General features: G+C 41.3%; 1 long non-coding RNA gene across 1 annotated transcript in view; it reads left to right on the forward strand.

The window, feature by feature from the left end:
• The first annotated feature begins 10,155 nt into the window (after window positions 1–10,155).
• The window catches only part of LOC140598672 (uncharacterized), a 62,409-nt gene continuing 51,670 nt past the window's right edge, over window positions 10,156–20,894 (forward strand). Inside the window, exon 1 of the long non-coding RNA XR_012001246.1 lies at window positions 10,156–10,255. This is a non-coding gene — a long non-coding RNA (uncharacterized lncRNA). The remainder of the gene's footprint in view (window positions 10,256–20,894) is intronic.

Here is a 20,894-nt window from a genome sequence, read left to right on the forward strand (position 1 = left end):
GCTGGTCCTCTGGCTCGGGGTGGCTCACAAGGCTATAATCAAGGCGTCAGCTGCTGTCTTCTCAAGCTTAGGGGAAGGCTCCACTTCCAAACTCACTCCCACGGCTGTTGGCAAGGGTCAGTTCCTTGTTTGCTGTTGCAAGAGGCTGCCCCCAGGCCCCCATCATCATGTGGGCGTCTCCACAGGGCAGCTTGCAACATGGCAGCCGGCTTCGTCAGAGAGCAAGTGAGTGAGAGAGAGCCAAGTGAAAGGACAGAGTCTTATCGTAACCTCATCTCAGAAGTGACATCCAATTAGTTTTTTGCCTGTTCTAATAATTATAAGTGTTTCGCTAGCTCCAGTCCACACAAAAAAAGGGAGGGATATACCCAGGGTGTGAATACCAGGAGACAGAGAACCATTGGGGGCCCTTCAGAAGCTGCCTATCACTGTATGATGATGGCACCAGGAAGTCCCTAAGGCAGTGAACTCCAAGTATGGTCCATGGACTGGACCAGCTGCATCAGCCTCACCTGTGAGATGGTTTGAAATGCAAATTCTGGGGCCCACTTAAGGCCTCTGAATCATATCTCTGGAGTCCTGGAGCTCTTGCTCTCTGAATGATTCTAATGCACAGGAAAGCATTAGGAACACTGCTATGGAGGCACAGTTCTCAGATAATGTGCAAAAGAATCACCTGGGAAACTTGGTGAAAATGAACTTTCTGGTTCCTACTCCAGTAATTCTGATTCAGTACGTCTGAGAGATACCACAGGTATATACGTTTTTAAATGAGCAACTCAAGTGATCCCGATGCAGGGGATTTACCCTTGTTATGAAATGTGAGACCATACAAGAAGATCTAGTTGTAAGGCTCTCCACCTGATGCCCAGCAGCTTAGATATTGTGTCAGACCCTCTACCCTTAATTCTACTTCTTGGGCCAACCAGGTGGTTGGTGGTGTGGTGGGTTGGGATTGGGGTGGTGAGTTGAGTCAACGTGGCATCTTCTAGTCATCAAGGTTGTCTACACATCAGTACATCTTATTTTCTTTTAGGAGCTTGGTTGGTGGTCAAAAAGCTCTCTGTTCTAGAATATTCTTCTCAGAGGAGGAAATGAAGTGATCTAATCCACTACCATGCAAAATAGATGTGATTTTGTTCCCACCACAAACCATGAAATCCCTGAGCAGGGAGGGATGTTGTGGATGGGTCTAACCTCCCAGGCAGAGTCCTTTCAACAACATTCCTGGGAGACAGACAGGGGCACATGCGTTCCAGAACAGTCATGCATCTTATTTTGAAGAGAGCTTGCTTGGCCCTGGAGCCCATGCCATGAACCATTCCCCATTTGTGTCAGGTTACAGCCCCTCTCCCTTTTCCCACTGACCTATTGCTCTCCTCTGGCCAGATGCCAATTTCAGCTCCCCTGAAAGTGTGCTTCCCATAATACTCCTGGCTTTGGGACTGGCTTATGGAGAATACAGAAGATGTTACTGTACTTAATGTAATTTAGTTTGTATTTTAACATTGCCTTAATATGTTCCTTCTCTCCAGCAATCACATCTTACCTCTGGCTCACATTCAGCTTATGATCAGTTGAAATCTCCCATGTGAGCTTCTGTTTCTCCAGATCTTAATTGCAACAGATCTATATATGTAAAATAAATGTGTGTGTGCGCGCGCGTGTGTGTGTATCCTATATTTATTTATTTTTTAAGAGAAGGGCATTATATCTACATATTTTATTTTATTTTTAAAATATATCTACATATTTTATGCTTCATTGGAATTTTGGCTAGAATTTTCTGATTCTATGCACTTTGGTTCATCTGTAAACCTGGTAAATTTGCCTATATCCAGATAAGTTATAAAAATGTTCAACATATTTCCAAAGATGAGGGTAGGATTATTTTTTAAAGGAGAGAAACATTGCACTGTATCAGTGCAATACTACAACATATATGAAATTGCTCTGCTAAAATAGTCTTTGAAAGTGTTTAAGAATCCCACTTAAAAAATATGGTTAGCTATTCCCCTTGGAATCATATTGATGCTTCCCTCCCTCCCGCTCCCCCCATTTTTCATTTTTCATTCACCTTTCTAGCCAAAGGTGAATGAATCAGTTACCCTCTTTATCCTAATCTTTCCCTAAAACTTCTGAGACCCATCTGGCTCCTGGCTGCTTGTACCTAACCTGAATAAAGAACAAGAAGGGAATTACAATATTGTGGCAAACCCCATAATGTGTTTTCTTAGCTTTCAGGTGCATTTGTTTCCTACCCAAAGGTGTTAACATTCTGAAATCCAATATTGCTTTGATCCTTTTCTTGCTTGCTTCTTGGTTATTTTAAGACGTCTGCATATTACATCTCTTCCTGTGTGCGTGCGTGTGCGTGCTTGCTTGTGCTTTGTAAGTAACACATAACTCTTTTGACAGAAGTTTACCTGGGGAAGGGAGTATATAGGAGTGGAAAGTGTCAGAATTAGGGGGAGAAACATCATTAGGTTCGTGGAGACCTGTTTTTTGGTCCTGAATTTGACATTAAATTGCACTGTGACCCTGGGCAAGTCATTGAGCCTCTATACCTGTTAGATCTTTGAGCTGTGATATAAAAAGGATAATCACCTCTAGGTTCCTTCTCAGCAATGTTGTTTCCATACCATATGAGCAGGAAAAGAGATTTGTATCTGGGAGATGGAATCATATATTTGTATAACCCCATTCTATTCTCTTCTTTTTACAGGAATAAACTGAGAAACAGAAAAGTAATTTTTTTCCCAGTTACACAGTTACTAATGGCAAAGACTGCAGTGACTGGATCTCATGACCCAAGGACTTAGTGACACTAATGACAGTGCTTCTCTTACTCAGGGTGACCTTCATGCAGGGATGCATGTGTGTGCATGTGTGTTTGCACTTATGCATTTTCCACTGTATATGCCATCTGAACAACCATTTATCAAACTTTTTCTAACTCGTATAAACTTTTTCTTTACTCATATAAATTAATTTTATAAAGAATGGCTGATCTATGTTGAAGGAAAACACATGTTTTGCTTCCTTAAATAGAACTTTATAAATCAAAACAAATAGTGAAAACAAACAACGCACGACACTCAAGCTAGGTCCTGTTGTCCACAGCCAGTGACTGGCCTTGGCTTGATCTGGCATTATTTGACAATAAAAAGATGAACAAGTGGCAGGGAGTGTTGCAGACAGACTGACACGGTTCTCTTTGAGTAATCAAAGAAACGGAGAAAGCAACATCAAGGACTGAAATCCTCACAATGACAGCCAGTGCTATTCAATGTCATGCCTGGCATATTCTTCCCCCTTCAGGGAAGTGGGGACTCAGTTTTGTAAGATTGAAGGGGAAAATATGTATATGATCCAGGGTGAGAAGCTCTGTGATGGGAGTTATTACAGAGTGTTATGGGAACTCAGGGGAAGGCACTTAATCCAGCATGGGACCCTGGGCATCAGGGAAGACTTCCTGGAAGAAATGACGTCTAAACTGAGTCAGAGAGAGAGAGATCTATTTAATTCCAATTGCTGGGGGGTATGGCATTGACAGGGCCTGTGTCAAGCAAATTCCAGAAGGTAGAGGGGACCTTGTATTTTCTGAAAACAGCAGTGAATTTAGTAAAGTTGGAGCAGAGTCAGGGAAGTAGAGAAGGAAAAGTGAGAGAAGATGCTAGAGAGGAAGCTGAGGGTGAGAAGGAGCCATGGAAAGGTTCTAAGCAGGAGGAAAAGACATGATCAAATTTGTCTGCTACAAAGATAATTCTGGAATGAGAATGGATGACAGGGCCATGGGAAGGCAGCTGGGAAGCCACTAGGACCTTGCTATGATGACACTACCCTCCAACCTTTACTTGGATTTCTTCGGTTTCCCCACTGAAGTCCTTTTTGTGATCCAGAAACCCAGGGTACCATGCTGCATTTCTCTCTCATGTTCCCCTAGTTGTCTCTGGTCTTGGAAAGTTTCTCAGTCTTTCCTTATTTTCATGACCTTGGTTGGCCATTGTGACCTCCTTCCTTTTTGATAACTGCTCCCATTGAGGTGTGTAGACAAGGGGAGGAGAGGAAGGAGAAATTCCAGGAAGCCTGGCACACTGAGTCAGAAGAATCTGGCTCTTGCCAGCTGTGCGACTTTTGGCAAATTCATTCAGATCTCTGAGCCCGGTGCTGTCCAAATTAGATCAGATGACACACATAAAAGTGCTGAGCACACTGCCTGGCACATGGTTTAAATGTTAGATGATCTCACAGATTTGTTTACCTTCTTTATTTTTTAGACAAGGAAATGGCTGAAGCACATCTCTCTCTGGGGTAGGACTTTACCCAAGGAAGAAAGAAGTTTGATTCAGGACTCAAAACAAGTGAGGCAATTAAAAAAAAAAGATATTTATTTCTTTGAGAGAGAGAGAGAGATAGAGTGAGATACTGAGAGCTAGAGCAGGGTGAGGGGCAGAGGGAGAAGCAGATTCCCCACTGAGCAGGGAGCCCGATGTGGGGCTCAATCCCAGGACTCCAGGATCATGACCTGAGCTGGAGGCAGATGCTTAACCTATTGAGCCACCCAGTGCCCCCAAATGAGGTTATTTTTAAAGGGAGTTAATATAAATGGTTGATGTTATAAAAAAAATGCCTGACACCATTCATTAATTTATTTTAAAGTCAAGATTTAAGCTTTCTTTCCTACTGTGTCTTTTTTGCCACTTTACAATTCAATCATGTGTTTCTTGATGTAAGCCTTGAAGTCTCCTTGGGGAAGCAGAGACAGGTGTTGGCTCAGGGGCTGGGGAGGCTCCTCGCAGCCGTGATGTGTGAGGGGTAGAGGTGAGACTCAGTCATGGGGCTGCTCTGCTTAGTTTTCCAAGAGAGACTGTGGAAGGTAAGTGGGAGGGAAGGACACTGTGCTTTCCAAATTATTTTAGAGGTGAGAACTCCAGATCCCACTGCCTTTAATTCATTGCCCAGGGCATCAGTATAGGTCCAGGGAAGAGTTCCCTCTGGATGAGCTTCCAGGCCTGGTACTGGGAGGAGGATGAAGTCACATGGGCAAAGAGAAGCAAGGCTTTTGCTCATCTACGGTTGTGCCTCTTTGTGAGAAATCAAGAGTTCCAGTAGGGGGCAGTGATATCCTCTTAAATAGTATAGCATTACCAAGGAATGTATATAATAACTCTGGACCAGCCTAGTGCAGTGGCTTTCAGACTTTTTTTTTTTATTTATACTGTGACATACAGTGAGAAATGCACTTTACTTTGCATTTTAGTATGCATATGCACAAACATACGTATAATACACGTTTGACAAAACAGCATTTAGTCCTTGCGACATGAAATGCACTGGCATATTCTAGCTACTTTAAAACTATTTTCTTCTAATTAGAAAATGTCCAGCTTTTGACCTGCTAAACTGGTTTCTAACAGACTCACTAACTTGAGTTTGAAAAGCACTGACCTGGGAGAAATCACAGAGAGTGCAAGAGAGCTTTGGCCTTTGTTCTTCCTTATATATCATTTGGTGGACAACTTTATTGAGACTGGGGAATACACACATATCAAAATAAAAATAATGGTGGATATTTTTGAATAAATATTATGCACTAGGGCCTCTCCAAAACTCTCATGTTATCCAACAATGTCTGGAGGAAGATACAATTGCTTTTAATCTCTCCTTCTCTGCAGATTTAAAGAATGGAAGTGGCTTAAGTCTATAGTTAGTAAGTGGTGGAGGTGAGATTTGAACTCATGTCTCCCTGATACTGAAATAAGAGCGTTAACTTATTACACTATATTACACTATATTATGGGCCCATGTCAGGTGACACGTCTCTGGGATAGACACCACCACTAATGTAATCACCAATAGGAACAAGATTAAGACTTGTTTTGTCAGCCTGGCATATTGGGCTGAAATTAACTTCATGATTCTGATGGCTCAAAAAAAAAATTACTGCCAAACAGGGTTGGAGAAATTTTCTAAGAAGTCTTAGGAAAAATATGGAGGTTATCATTGAGCAGTCAAGTAGCATCCTGGAAGAGAGGATAAACCATGTCTCCCAAAAGGACAATGAAAGGAGGAACAGAAAGTTTACAATGGCATTGTGGTGATAGGTCAAACAAATTATAAATTAGATTTTCAAGATTCCTGGTGAGGAGTGGGGTGAGTGAAGGGAATTTGCAGGGTAATTCAGAGCTGACAATGGAAGCATACAGATATCTGAGCAATGGAGGCAACCAGGGGGAGCCTCAAGGGTCTCACTCATCATGGTACCAGTGGCTTGAATGTAAGAAATGAGATCACAGACATGTGATTTTTTTAAAAAAAATTTTTATTTAGATTCAATTTAGTTAATATATAGTGTATTACCAGTTTCAGGGGGAGAACTTGGTGATTCATCAGTTGCATGTAACACCCAGTGCTCATTACATACAGTGCCCATCTTAATGCCCATCATCCACTTACCCCATTCCTCCACCCACCTCCCCTCCAGCAACCCTTGGTTTGTTTCCTGAAGTTAAGAGTCAGTTATGGTTTGTCTCCCTCTCTGTTTTCTTCTTATTTTATTTTTCTTTTATTTCTCCTATGTTCATATGTTTTGTTTCTTAAGTTCCACAGATGAGTGAAATCAAATGGTAATTGTCTTTCTCTGATTGCCTTATTTTGCTTAGCAAAATTCCTCAGTTCCATCGAGAATCATCTACTTTTGATATCATGAAAGAGCTGGTGGGAATACCATCAACCTCCAGACACATTTTGTGAAACGAATAGCCTGGAGGTAGCCATGCTCATGTGGAGACGCTTTAATTCTTATGGATAAAGAGAGCTAGAAACAGTTTTTCACAGATTCACAGTATTTAGAAATGCTTATGTATTCTCTTAACCTTCTATTTTATTTGGGATTATAAAATTTCACTGATTATGAATTATTTACCTATGGAAAGAATTTTTAAAATAGGTGATCCCTTCTGCCTTTGATTCTAACCTTCCAGATCTGGAGTATAAAATTAAACATGATGTGTATGACTTCCAACTACTTTACCTTTCCTGCATGGGCCAACTATTGTGTGTGAAGGTGAAATCTTTGTTTTGGAAACTTCTTGTAAATTGAGGACTTTCGCAGTTTGTTTGTCTAGAGATGGATCAGACATTGGCTTCATAGAGATGCTCACATGAATGCCCCTAACTTCTCTGAACATTGTACAGACAGTGGTGACACCCGCTATATCTGCTTTCCTTGCTGGGGATCTGCCATGGGACAGGCTAAGTAACAGCTGCGTGGTAATCCTGGTGACCAAACAGCTACTTATTCATGAAACAAACAAAATGGACTTTTGTCTGTCCTAGAACATGTAGCTTTGGGACTCTGGTGGGTGGAGGGAAGGATAGCCAAACAGACAGATGACCTGGAGGATTTGCACTTTTGGTTGTTTTAAAATCCTAAGGGATGATATAGACTGATACTTGGGCACTTCCGTGGCATTCCTTTCTCTTCTTTCCAGTTATGTAAAGTCTGTGTCTCTTTCTTTCTTCTAGTATTCTTATATTAAGTTCTTTCTTTTTCATGCACTCAAGGATCCCTATACTTCTCCTTCGGGAAATAATCACAGTTTATTATTATACTGTCTGTGTGGCTTTTGCAGAAATAATCCCACCTAGATTGGAAGCTCCATGAGAGCAGGAACCTTGTCTGGGTCACTTAGCTCTGTATTTTCAGAGTTATGCCCAGTGGATACACAGTAGAATCTCAATAAAGATTTGGTGAATGGATTAATAAAAAAATGAATGAATGAAACTTTGGATTCTGACTGTGACCCCTTCTTATCACTTAAGAGAGGGAGAAATTATTAAAATCATAACCTACCTGCTTATTGCTCATGAGTGACTGGGGACTTGGTTGATAGGGCTGCTTACATTCATTGCAGATGCTTAGTTCGAGTTTATTGATCATAATAAGCATAATTTTCATTGTTTAAGATAAGTAGTGATAGATTTGCTGGTGTCTTCCTAATTTTCAAGGAAGTAGCAGTTTTGACCAGGGATAATCATAGTCTGTTACCTGAGAACCTTCCTTATAGTAGGCATAAGTAATGTGCTAAGTAATTCACCTGCAGTATATGACCTCATCCCCTAAATGGCTCCTCAGAGGTGTTATTTTGTCCACTTTCCAGACTAAGAAATCAAGTCTCAAAGTCATTAAGATGCTTGCAAACATTCAAAACCTGTTTTTTTTTCTGAGCTGAAAAGCAGTACTTTTAATAACTATGTAATTTTGGTTTCACATTTTCTTGTTCAAAACTTAGGACCTTCAAGAGAAGTATTTCTCTTATGAGCATATGCTGGTTTCCCTTGGTCTTTGGGAGGAGTAGTGACCAGAAAACCTGAAGGAAGGACCCTTGGTTCATATATGCATTGCTCCATCAAATGTCACAGGTGACCTCTTCAGTACTGAAGGTCTATGGAATAAAGAGCACCAGGTGTGATGTGATACCTTTATGATGTTTTCTGGCCTAAGTGAGCAGTTTTATTTCAGAAACCCCAGAGTCCTTCCCTGGGAAGTCAAGAGATTTGGTGAGATGCGTGACAAAAGCCCCAGTCCCTGATTTTGAATATCTGTTGGTCTGCTTGGAGGAGCTGAATACATATATGAAAAGCTTTACGAGGGAAAATCATGGGATAGCTCCTATGGGACAGAGGAGGCCGCAAGTCATGCTTTACTCCCTTCCACCCTTCCTCCAACCAGCCAACCAACCAGCCAACCAACCAACCAACCAACCAATCAATGTTCAACACCTCTCATGTACTAGGCTTATCTCCAGTGAGCAAGGTAATCACAGTCCATGACTCCATGTAACCTAGGGGCTCCTGGGTGACCAGGGTCCTCTTAGGAACTTCTCCAGCATTCTTGCCTTCATAGCTGAGATTTGAACACTCACACTCCAGAAACTGTGCTAAATGTGTGCTCCCATTATATTATTGACTCCTCCTAACAGTCTCTCTCCATCCAGGAAGTAATTGCATGTGATAGTTGTTCATACAGTACATATATATAAGGAAACAAGTTCAGGAAGGTTAGATAATCCTGTAGGTAGAAAGTGGTAAAGTCAGCAAAGGAAAAAAAGACTTGTCCATATTCCTATCACATAAACTGAAACTAGACTTTTGATAAATTTCATGGGACTTCAGCTAGATTGATCTTGTTCACCTATGCATTCTGTCCAGGATGAGTGGTGTGGTAGCAATGAACAACTACACTGGTTTTCAAATGTGTGGCCTCTGACAAGTTTTTAGCTCTCAGTGCTTCACTTTCACCATTGGTAAAGTGAGGGTCATAATAGTACTTATCCCATGGGGTGCTTGTGAGGGTTAAATGAGTTAATACATGTGAAGTGCTTAGACTAGTTCTGAGCACATATGGTGTAAGTGATGGATATGATGGCGGTTGTTCTCCTGACAGACACTTCAGAAGAGTACTGGTTTGAGTGAAGATCATGAATTCATCTTGGAACATGTGGAACTTATAGTGTACATCCAACTGGATGTGAAAGAGCTTAATGCCCATATTGTCCACTTGACCTCATTTGCCTGAGGTCAGAGGTCACCTGGGTCACTGATGCACCCACAGTATGAGAATAGTGCCTGACTCACGGAAGGTGCTCAATATTGATTTATTGGATAAATGAATGAACGAATAAATGAATGGACTGTAGACATTATTTAGGATATAAATTAAACCTAGATAACATGATGAAATAAAGGAATATGCCCTCAGTAGGATATCAGCAGACCTGAAATAGAGAGGTACTGAGTGAGTAAGTATGGGCTTCTTGCAGAGATTCTGTAGGATGTGCGGCCTCCAGGAAGAAGCAAGGTCATTCTCTTTCCCTTTCTAACACGAGCTGTCATTCCAGGGCTCTGGAAGGTCTTGGGCCAGGCCTTCACAGCATCCCGAACTTCTCTCCCAGCCAACCCATGTGGCCAATCGCCATGAAAGAAAAGGACCTTTCTTCCTGTCCTTTGACTTCAAGCTGGGGTCAAAGGCGTTAGGCTGGTTGGAAAATAAATAAAGTCCCTGGGCAGACAAAGGCCATTCTGAAGCCAGGCCTCACTGTAAACACTGGCCTTCCTTTTCTTTGGCCTAAAGCTTCCAGGTACTTCCCTGGGCCCACCATGACCTCACTTGGCCTAAAGGTCTGGTGGATGCAGCAGATTCTGGTGGTCTTGTGGGAAGAGCTGGAGGGGTTCCTGAGGGAAGTCAGAGGTAAGTGCCTAACATTGGCTTTCTAAAAAAGAAAATGTGTGTGTGTGTGTGAGTGTGTGTGTATGCATACTCAAGTTTATCATAAAATTTTCTATTGTAAAGGACGTACAATAACAATTTACAAATAATAAATATGAATATTTTCATTGTAAATTTTCATATAGCCAATTGATTCTCAAACAATGTATTCATTGATTTATGTGGAACTCTTATATCTCGTGCCAACTATGGTTGCAATTGGATAGCAAGCATAGTTTTGATATGAATGTTGGTTGATATTTCCTTTACAAGTCAGATAAAGGAAGTTTGAAATCACTTGTTTATCAATAATGTGAGTGACTTTTTTGCTGAATTTGAAAGAATATTGCCTCAATTTTTTTGTGCTTACCACAATGGAATGACTACGGACTTGACAATCTTAAGTATAATCTGCATTATTAGCATCACTTTCTTAAATCTAGACAATCAACAAAGCCATCAATCAAGTTCTGATTTATAGTATTTGTGAATTTCTGTGGTAAAAATCCTCCTACCTTGTCTGATTTCAAGCTACTAATGTAATGTCACTGAGTATGAGGCTGAAGATGTGCACACAGCCATGTAGTATTTATACCACACACATGATGGGTATGAACAAACTCCAGAATTCACATAATAGCAAAACCTACTAAAGCCAATTAGGAAGTGATGAATATCGAGTTATTTATGACCTCTTTTTAAGGTGATATATTAAATCATAAATTTATATTCTTTGTATAATTTGACTGCTAATAGTGGCTATGTTTAACAACCAGCTTACAAAATTCCTGAAATTTAACAACTGGCTCTCAGGAATAGGTTTAAGCCAGCTCTAGCACACCACTGACCCCAGCTCCAACAAAAAAGATGAGATCATGAGAGTTGAGTGGGCGAGAGATCTGGTGGATGAGCCAGTGCCTAGTACTGGAGATGACCTGGCGCAAATAAACTGATGGCACCACAAGAAATGGAAGGCAAAGAAGAAAGAGACTCCTCTTGTCCAGGAAGTAAAAGAAGATCTTGAGGAACCCTCCAGCAGGCTTGGAAAAATTCTTCTCTCACCCACTCATCACATATACTCTTTGGTGTCTCGCTTTGTCGTTGACCTTCTAGGGTTAAAGCATGTGTAAGAAGAATGTAGTCCATCCTAGATGCTTGGCTCTTCAAGCGAGTTTTGCAAAGGCAATGTTTAGTTTAGTTTGCCTGCCTCATCAGAGCAGCGCCTGCAAATGATTGCCTCCCTACCCACTGAACACAGCTACGGGAAGTTTCTTCCTCCTTATGTTGGAGCTTTCATTTGACCCTTTTGTTTAATGTGGCAGGAATTTTAATTTTTTTTTTCTTTTTTAGAGAGCGAGAGAGAGACAGCAGGAGGTGAGGGGTAGAGGGAGAGGAAAAGAGAGAGAATCTGAAGCAGGCTCCACACCCAGGATAGAGCCTAACACGGGGCTCCATCTTGCAGCTGAGATCAAGACTTGAGACAAAATCCAGATTCTGACACCCAGATGCCCCTAACATGGCAGACATTTTGGCCTCTGTGATTTGGCACCGAGGATGCTTTGATTCCATGGTTATAACCACAAACGTTTAAGGGACCAAGAGGGCTGAATTTTTGTCAAGAAATTTTCATTAACTCTCATTCAATAGTTTTAATTTCAAGTTTGTACAGTGAAACTATTTCTACTTTTTGCCATTTCCCTTTTTATTTTATCAAAATCGTTTCATAGAGATTAATGCTATTGTACGTGAACTTTCATAAGAATGTCTTAACTTACCGTGTGTGATTTATCTGTGTCAAATTTGATTGGATCAAATTTTAGCTTCTGCCCAAGTGAATTTTGTATTGTGGGTTTACTTCTAGTAAGTCCAGTTTCCCCAGTTCACATTTGGTTGATCTGTACTTTGTCAGGACAGTTTGATTCTTTTGACAATGTTTAGTCTTTAACACATTTTGCTTTGTGTAGTTTAGCTGTTGCCAGTTTTATTTTGGACTGATTATTTCAAACACTGAGACCCACAGAACCAACCACCTCCAGCATCTATGGAGAAGTGGGGCCAGCTACAAGCAGACTGATCAGGTCCGAATGAAGTGCAATCACCTAAATTTTCTTCCAGAGCTCTGTTACTCCTTACTGTGGTATTCAGGCAAGTCCATTTTCCTCTCTAGGTCTGCCAACTGTCAAAGGATGGATTGGTCCTAAAAGTTCATAAGCCCATTAGGAAATCTAAGGAGATCTGCACACACACTCACATTTTGTACACATCTTCAGAGAGTCTCTGGATTTTTCAACGCATGCCCCAGGATGATGAGAGTTAAAAACACCCAGCATAGGTGATCTGCCGGGACCTGTCCAGGATTGACATGCCAGGACCGATGTGGGTGATATATGTACATCTGCCAGGTGATTCCTGAGAGCTGACACATACACTGTTTACAGATAAAAATGGAGAAATCCAGAAAAGAAGGATCTGGAATCTTTTGCATGCATGGCTGGTTCATCAGTACATTTTCATTAACACTATAAATGGTTAAGAGCTTAGACCTTGGGCTTATACTATTGGGGTTAAAATCCTCATTCTGTGCATGATCTTGGGCAAGACACTAAGTCATTCTGGACCTTACTTTCTGCAACTGTAAAATAGGAATATTATAGTATCAACTTCAAAGGGCTTTTGCATGAAACAGCTAGATATTTGATTAAGTCACCTCCTATCACCTCTTATATGAACAAATGCTTCGAGAACTTTATGTCATACAAGTGGTAACTGTGATAGCCAGTGGGCTTTGGAGACCATCGAGTTCATTTTAGGAAGCATCAGAAAAGGGAGGAGCCTCACCTGAGATCACACTACTCATTCATGTCAATTCAGGGTTGCTCTCTGACACTCCCCTTAGACACTGGAAAAATTTGGCAACTAACATGACGTCATCGGCATACCGTTTTTCAATGCAAGAGGAGGCCCATGCCCTCAGACTATGTTCGATGTGATTATTTGTTGTATTTGTAGAGTTTTCCGACACCAGCTATTTCTGCGGGTGAGCACAGAATGATTCAGGGCGGGTGAACACCAGTGGGTATGATTTCTACAAAAGCAATTTGCAAGAGTCTCTGATTCCACTGGAAATTAGTCACACTAATTCTAATTACAAAGCTTCTATGACCCTGGCTTCTATGACTGGCCACCCCTCCCAGAGTAGGCATCTCAACCACCCAACTGCGATGTCTGGGGGCTGCTCAACATCACCACCCCTGAAGCATGCACTGGAGGCTCTGGGGGAAACCCTTCTGACACAATCACCTTGTTGCCTGACTCAAGGCAAAAAGCAACGTAGAAGCCTGTTTGAGAAATTTCTGAATTCTACCAGGAACTGCAACATACAGGATGATCCCATAAAGCTAGGGTTAACTTTGCTTTTGAGGAAACTGGATTATAGAATCAATAGAATGGCTTGTGTATGTGTATGTTGACAAAGGCCACCCCATGTGTGAAGGGATGTATGAGCATTTGCAGACAAGGAAACTGAGGCTTAGAGAGTCACATGCTTGCATTTCCCAAGAAGAACTATAGATCATCTTAATGTGAGTATATTAAGTGGCCAATGTCCCGGAGGGAAAGAAGGACTGCAGATGCGACCAGAGACAGGAATAGGTCAGAAAAAAGGAACAAAAAGCACCCTACCTCACCCCTGAGTTCCAGTATAAACTCTCATTTCAAGGCATCAGGCTTTCTCAGTTTCCCCAGGACTGTTTGTCTATGAGAGAATGCAGAGCAAGTTGGCTTAAGGGGGAGACAGCTTGATAACTCATGGAAAAAAGCAGCCCCCACCCCATCTGACACACACATATGCACACATGCGTAATACACACCCATTCCAAGAACCCATTCTATTCTGCTTTGCAGCCTGTTCCTTCCCCAGTGGTCATGGATCAATTCCTAGTAATAGTTCCCAAATATTCTGGTTGCTACTTAACTTTTCTGCTGTAGCCCATTTCAGCTGCTTCTGAGTCCCAGTGTTGAATCTTGTGGGTCTCTGTGACAGTCCAAAGCCCTCTCAATGGGTAATCCCCAACATCTGTGTACTTGAAATATGGCATAAACTCTAATCGGGCAGAGAAACCCCCAGGACACTAGAGCATTGTGCCAGCAATGGTTCTAAAACAAGTAAGCAGTCAGAAAATGATAACCCTTTTTAATCTCCCAAGCTCAGATTTAAATGCTTCCCTCAGGGTGATCCCCAAGGATACACAGTTCTGTCAGCCAAGCTGTGGTTCCTGCCCGGTGATGCCATAACTCAGGTGTTATGATTTGAGCTATGTTTCATTCTGTTTGAGAGGGAGGCCCAAGTTCAGATCCCAGCACAAGATATCTAGTATCTGTGAGGTGTTAACAGATTATGTCATTGTCCCTAGCCATGATTCTTCCAGCTATAAAGTGGGATAATAATTGTATCTAAGGCACTTAGCATGGTGCCTGGAATATAGAAGATATTACTTTATGGCTATGCTGAAGCCTATATATTTATCTGGGGGGAAAAAGACTCATAAAGGGAATCCAATAATTCCCAAAAGAACCCAAATATGGGGCATCTGGGTGGCTTAGTGGTTGAGCATCTGCCTTTGGCTCAGGTCGTGATCCCGGGGTTTTGGGATTGAGTCCTGCATTGGTTCCCTGCAGGGAGCTTGCTTCTCCCTCTCCCTGTGTCTCAGCCTCTCTGGGTCTCATGAATAAATGAATGAATAAATAAATAAATAAATAAATAAATAACCTCCAGAGAAGCAAAATAAGTGACAAAACATCCTTGATCCAAGATCTTCTAAGAGAAGACTTTATGCAAGTTGTGTGTGTTTATTTGAGTGTGTGGTTAGGGGTTGGTTTTTTTTCTCTCCTTTTTAGGCTCAGTAGGGCCCAGCTAGACCAGATAAATCAGTATCTCAAATCCAAAGAAGAAAGCAAAGTGACAACCATGGAAAATTGGAATTATAGGGATTATGTTATTTGAATTACAAAAGGGAATAAGTGACCTGACCTAGGGTTTCTGTACAATTCTTTAGTGTGAGAGGCAGCTTGCAAGATACAGATTGGATGCAGGATCATAACTTCCAAAAAATTCCTGTGGGTTATGGGAAAGATGATTTGAAATCATGATAATTTTGAAAAATATAATTATAAGAACTATAGACCCGTAGTCACAGACACATATTTGTAGGCAAGTTTATAAAGTTAGTTCTTGGGATCCCTGGGTGGCGCAGCGGTTTGGCGCCTGCCTTTGACCCAGGGCGCGATCCTGGAGACCCGGGATCGAATCCCACGTCGGGCTCCCGGTGCATGGAGCCTGCTTCTCCCTCTGCCTGTGTCTCTGCCTCTCTCTCTCTCTCTCTCTCTCTGTGTGACTATCATAAATAAATAAAAAAAAATTATAAAGTTAGTTCTTTGGTATATTTTAAAAAATGTAACTTCATTGTTTCATATCTAGGTGCAAACTTTTCCAAATTTAATAGGAAAAAAACCTTCACGTCAAAATTTGATTTGAGGCGCTTAAAACAAAACCAGCTGTTTATGAACCTCTGCTAAGAAAGGGAAGAGTCTTGCATAGTGAGTATAAGTGACTTGTGAGAGCAGCTGAGGTTCAGAAACTTATAAAGGAATGTGAGGTGGTTATCTATTTTTGCATAACAAGCCACTCCAAAATGCGGTGACCTAGAACAATTGTCTCATTTGGTCTGGTGGGTTAGCCGGAGTCATCTGGGCAGCTTTTACCTGGGTCTCTCTTATTTGGCTACAATCAGATGGTGGCTGGGGCTGAGTAATCCAAAGACTTGAAGGGGCCAGACCTCCAAGATGGCTCCCTTGTAGGGCTGGTGGTCAATGCTGGCTGTTACCTGGGAGCTCAACTGGGGCCATGGTCAACTGGAATGCTGAGTCATGGTCTCTCCACTTAGCTTGAGCTTTTTGCAGCATGTGACTGGGATCCAAGGGTGAGCATTCCAAGAACTGACATTCTAAGAGACTAAAATGAGACCTGCAGGACTTCTTATGATCAAGGTTCAGAAGTCATACAGTGTCACTCCCCCTGCATTCTGTTGGTTATACAGGTATGGCCTCAATTTGATGTGGGAGGGCATGAAAACTGGGAGGCATGGTTCCTTGGGGTCATCTTTGAAGACTAGATATCAAAGGGCTTTATGAGATCAGATAGCACTGTTATCTAGGTAATATTTTTGAAAATTATTTTTGTTTCCATGGAAAAGGAGTAAAGCTGGGTCTCTGCCTGTTTTTCATAAAATTCAGCTGGTTATCTTGAACCTTCCATCATGCAGCTCCTAGCATGAATGCACAAGTTTTTATTATCTAGTGAGGCCAAAAGAAACCAGCCTTGTCCCTAAGAGCTGCAGGAAGTATATTAAGCCAGTCACCTTCTCTGTTCTTAAGTGGGCAGGCATGACTGTCTCCCCAGGCAAAGGCAGGTGCAAGAGCATTCTCAGAACTTTCTTATGGATATCTGAAGGAGTAACAGAAGTGTAGATAGGCTCAACTTTGGGTTTAGGGTAAATAAACTTACTCTAGGCCACAGAGTGGAGATTTTTGGGATGAGAAAACCTAAGGTCTAAAGAACCCCCCCTCCCTCTGCCCAGTTTTTGAATGAGGTCTCAAGTGAGGACATGATTTGGCAAGCTCACATGCCAGTTAAGTGGTGTGGGAGTGACCAGAACTGTGTTGCATCCTGAGTCTTAATGTATGAGTCTTAATCTGATGATCCTCACCGAGTCACCCTACCTCCCTCCTTGTAAGGTTTCCCTTTGTTTCTGTAGTGGTTCCTGGCATGTAGTTATTTCAGTGCTTGGATGTAGTCAGGCTCTCAGAAAAGGACCATAAATTAGCTGGAGTGGAAAAGCCCAGCTAAACACACAGAGTTCACATGGAACATGCCTGAGATCACTGACGTAAAAGCCACACAGGTCTCCTCTGGGACAGATTTGGGAGCTGATCTCTCCCTGAAGAAGCCATGAGAGGGTTTCAAACTGAAAAAATTATTCCAACTTTATACACTTCTATGAGCTGAGCACTGCCCCAGGCTCTGGAATAGACCTGTGAACAAAGTCTATCAGATCCCTGACCTCCTGGAGTATAGTATAGACTCAGTGATGGCAAATGGCACCAATCTTTATTGAAAACAAAGATGGTTGGCAATTTTGGGTTTCTTCTCCACACAGATGGGTTACAGTGGCTAAAGGTTAAATTAAATTTAGAGGCATTTGCTTAGCATATGTTTTTTTTTTTTTTCTAAAAAGTGAGACTGGAACACCTAGCTGGCTTAGTCAGTTAAGTGTCCGACTCTTGATCTCAGCTCAGATCTTGATCTCAGGTTCATGAATTTAAGCCCTGCATTAGGCTCCAAGCTGGGTGTGGAGACTGCTTTAAAAAAAAAAAAAAGTGAGACTAATAAAATGATTATGGAATGGGTCTAAAGAATTTCAAGTTAGAGAATTAAGAACAATGAATTCCCATGAAAGAGATTAGTTGACTGAGTTAATTCTTCGTTTTCCAAAAATCATTTCCTAAACAATAGCTCCCTGGCATGGAACAGGAGTCTTTGAAAACTCTGCCTCTCCTCAGAATTCTTGATATGACCTCATCTTATTGCATTGTTAAATAATCTCAATCCTTTTGGGTGTAACTGATTTAACAAGTTAACACTTGATGCTGTTTAGACAACGTGTCCCTCAAAGGAGCAAGACGGAGCAGGACTGCGTGATTACAGCATGGGAATGGGATTTGGGCCCCTTGCATCTCGTTGCCTGAGTGGTTCTGATGCTTTGATTTGCCCTGTCACACTCACCAGGCACCCAAAGAAGTGGCTTAAAAATTTGTCAAAGAAGATCTGTGTTATTTAGCCAAACTTATTTAATCAAATGAATAATTTGATTAAAGTCGATATTCCAAATCATCACTCAAGAAACATTTATTGAAGGCCTATCATGTAAAAGACAATATAGTGGATAGAGGTGCCTAAACTGGCAGAGCTTAACTTCCAATCCAATGGGCAAAGAGACAGTAAAACAAATGAATGAAGGTGGGAATCAGTGCTATGCAGTTGGACAGGGATATGTGATAGGGAGTGGTGGGGGGTTAATTTAATTTGGGTGTTAATTCCATCGTGGTGGGGACTGGCCTAAAAACTGATTATGTCTGATTACTGTTCAAACCATCCCTTAGAAGGTTGTGCAGAATAATGAGAACAGCGGGCATAGGATCAGAAGTTTTAAATTCTCTAGCTAGCTTTGCAATAAGAACTTTGTGTGACTTTGGCCTTTCAGGGCCTCTGCTTCCTCACTAAGACTGTCATTAAAAGCTATGACCTGGTGGAAGATCTTGAAGTTCTTTTAATTTTCACATTTAAAAATCACATGATTTGTACTTCAAGTTTTAAGAACATTTGGGCTTTGGTAAGGTTGCCCATAGAGAGCTAGACTCACTAGCGAGGCCTGTTTTTGTAATACTCAATGCTTAATTGCTTTCTGATTCCAGACCTCTTCCCCATACATTTTCCTCTTGATCCTCACAAAAACATTGTGGGGATGAGGAACCTGAGGTTTAAAGCAGCTAAGTAACATACCCAGTTTCACACGGGCAGTAACTAGGTCTGTGAGCAGGGTCTTACTGAGTGACAGTTGATTATGATCAGATCAAAACAGCCCTACTCAAATCTCAATATTTCCTTCTCTTTTAAGGCCAAAAATGTATGTGTATCCAATTACCTCTCCCTATATATATATATCACATTTGCTTTATTCACTCATGTGTTGGCAGACACTCAGGCTATTTCCATATCTTAGCAGATGTGAATGATGCTGCAGCGAACACAAAGAAAACCTGCCATTTGTGACAATGTGGATGAACCTGAAGACATTATGCCAAGTGAAATAAGCCAAACACAAAAAATCAAATACTACATGATGCCACTGATATGTGGAGTCTAAAAGAACTTGAACTTGGAGAAGCAGAGAGAATGGTGGTTAGCAGGGCTGAAGGTATGGGGAATGGGTAAATGTTGGTCAAAGGGTACAGAGTTCCAGATTTTCAGGATGAGTGAATTCAGGAGATCTAATGTACAGCTTGGTGACTATAGTTGGCAGTACTGTATTGTATACTTGAAATTCACTAAGAGAGTGGATTATAATTATTCTTACAAAGAGAAAAAAGAGATAATTATAATTATGTGAAGTGATGATGTGTTAAGTAGCTTGATTGTGACAAACATTTCACAATGCATACATATGTCAAAACATCACCGTGTACACCTTAAATTTATACAATTTTAATTTGTCAACTATGTATCAATAAAGCAGGGGAAAATACCCCTGCCCCCAACCAAAAAAAAATCTCTAAACCCTATTCAGAGATGTTGAACCAGTAACCTTTGATATCCTTTCAACATTGAAGTTCTACATTTATGTTTTTTTTTTTTAATTTTTAAAAACCACTCTGGAGCTAGGATGCCACAGGTATGATTGAGTGATATCTATAGGCTACTTTGCCCCTGCCACAGACAGGAAGTTCTTTAAGCCTTGTGGAGACATGACAATGTAGCAAAACAAAAAAAGGACAGTCATCCACTAGAAAATGAAGGTGGGCACATTGCTGGGGAAATGTAAAACAGAACAGCCGTTTTGGAAAATGCTTTGCCTGTTTCTTATAAAAAAATATACACTTACCAAATGACCCAGCAGTTCCACTCCTAGGGATTTATAGGAGAAAGGAAAACCTGTGTACACAAAAACCTGTCCGCAAATGTTGATAGTGACTTTATTCATAGTTGCCCCAAACAGGAGCACCTGATGTCCTTCAACTGGTAAATGGATAAACAAAAGTGTGGTATACCCATGGCTATGGGATACTGCGCAGAAATAAAGAGGGGTGGGTTGCTAACCTGGGTGAATCGCCAGTGCATTATGCTAATTGAAGGGGGTCAGACGCAAAAGGCCACATACTGTATAAATCCATAGCTGTGACAGGTTGAACAACTGTAAGTTCAAAAAATAGATTTGTGACTGCCAGGCATTGGGATTGGGGGAGTGGTTATCAGGGGACACAGGGAATCGTTTGAAGTGATGGGATTATTCTTTTGTCAATTTTAAGTTTTTTCTCTTTTTAGAGAGAGAGAGAAAGGAGAGAGAGAGCATGCGGACCTATGTGTGTGCACAAGTGGGGATGGGGAATTGGAGGGAGGGACAGAGGGAGAGATTGCAAATCCCAAGCAGGCACAGAGCCTGATGTGGATAGGGTTTGATCTCAAGATCCTGAGATCATGGCCTGAGCTGAAATCATGAGTCAGATCCTTAACCAACTGAGCCACCTAGGCACCCTGTTAAATTTTAATTGTTGTTATTTTTTTTTGGCAGGGGAACTGTTCCATATCTTGATGGGGTCAGTGGTAACACAATTGAATACATTTGTCCAAACTCAAGAAACTAGGTAACTACAAAAGACATTTTAGTATATATAAATGACATCTTCACAACCTGACGGCCTCAAAAAAGTAGTAATATGTTTGTATGTGTTTTGATTTTTAAAATGTTTTGAGTTAATAGTCCATAGTTAATGTCAGAAAAGCATCCCA

The sequence above is a fragment of the Vulpes vulpes genome, chromosome 4 (genome assembly GCF_048418805.1).
Source record: "Vulpes vulpes isolate BD-2025 chromosome 4, VulVul3, whole genome shotgun sequence".
In the NCBI taxonomy this organism is placed as follows: domain Eukaryota; kingdom Metazoa; phylum Chordata; class Mammalia; order Carnivora; family Canidae; genus Vulpes; species Vulpes vulpes.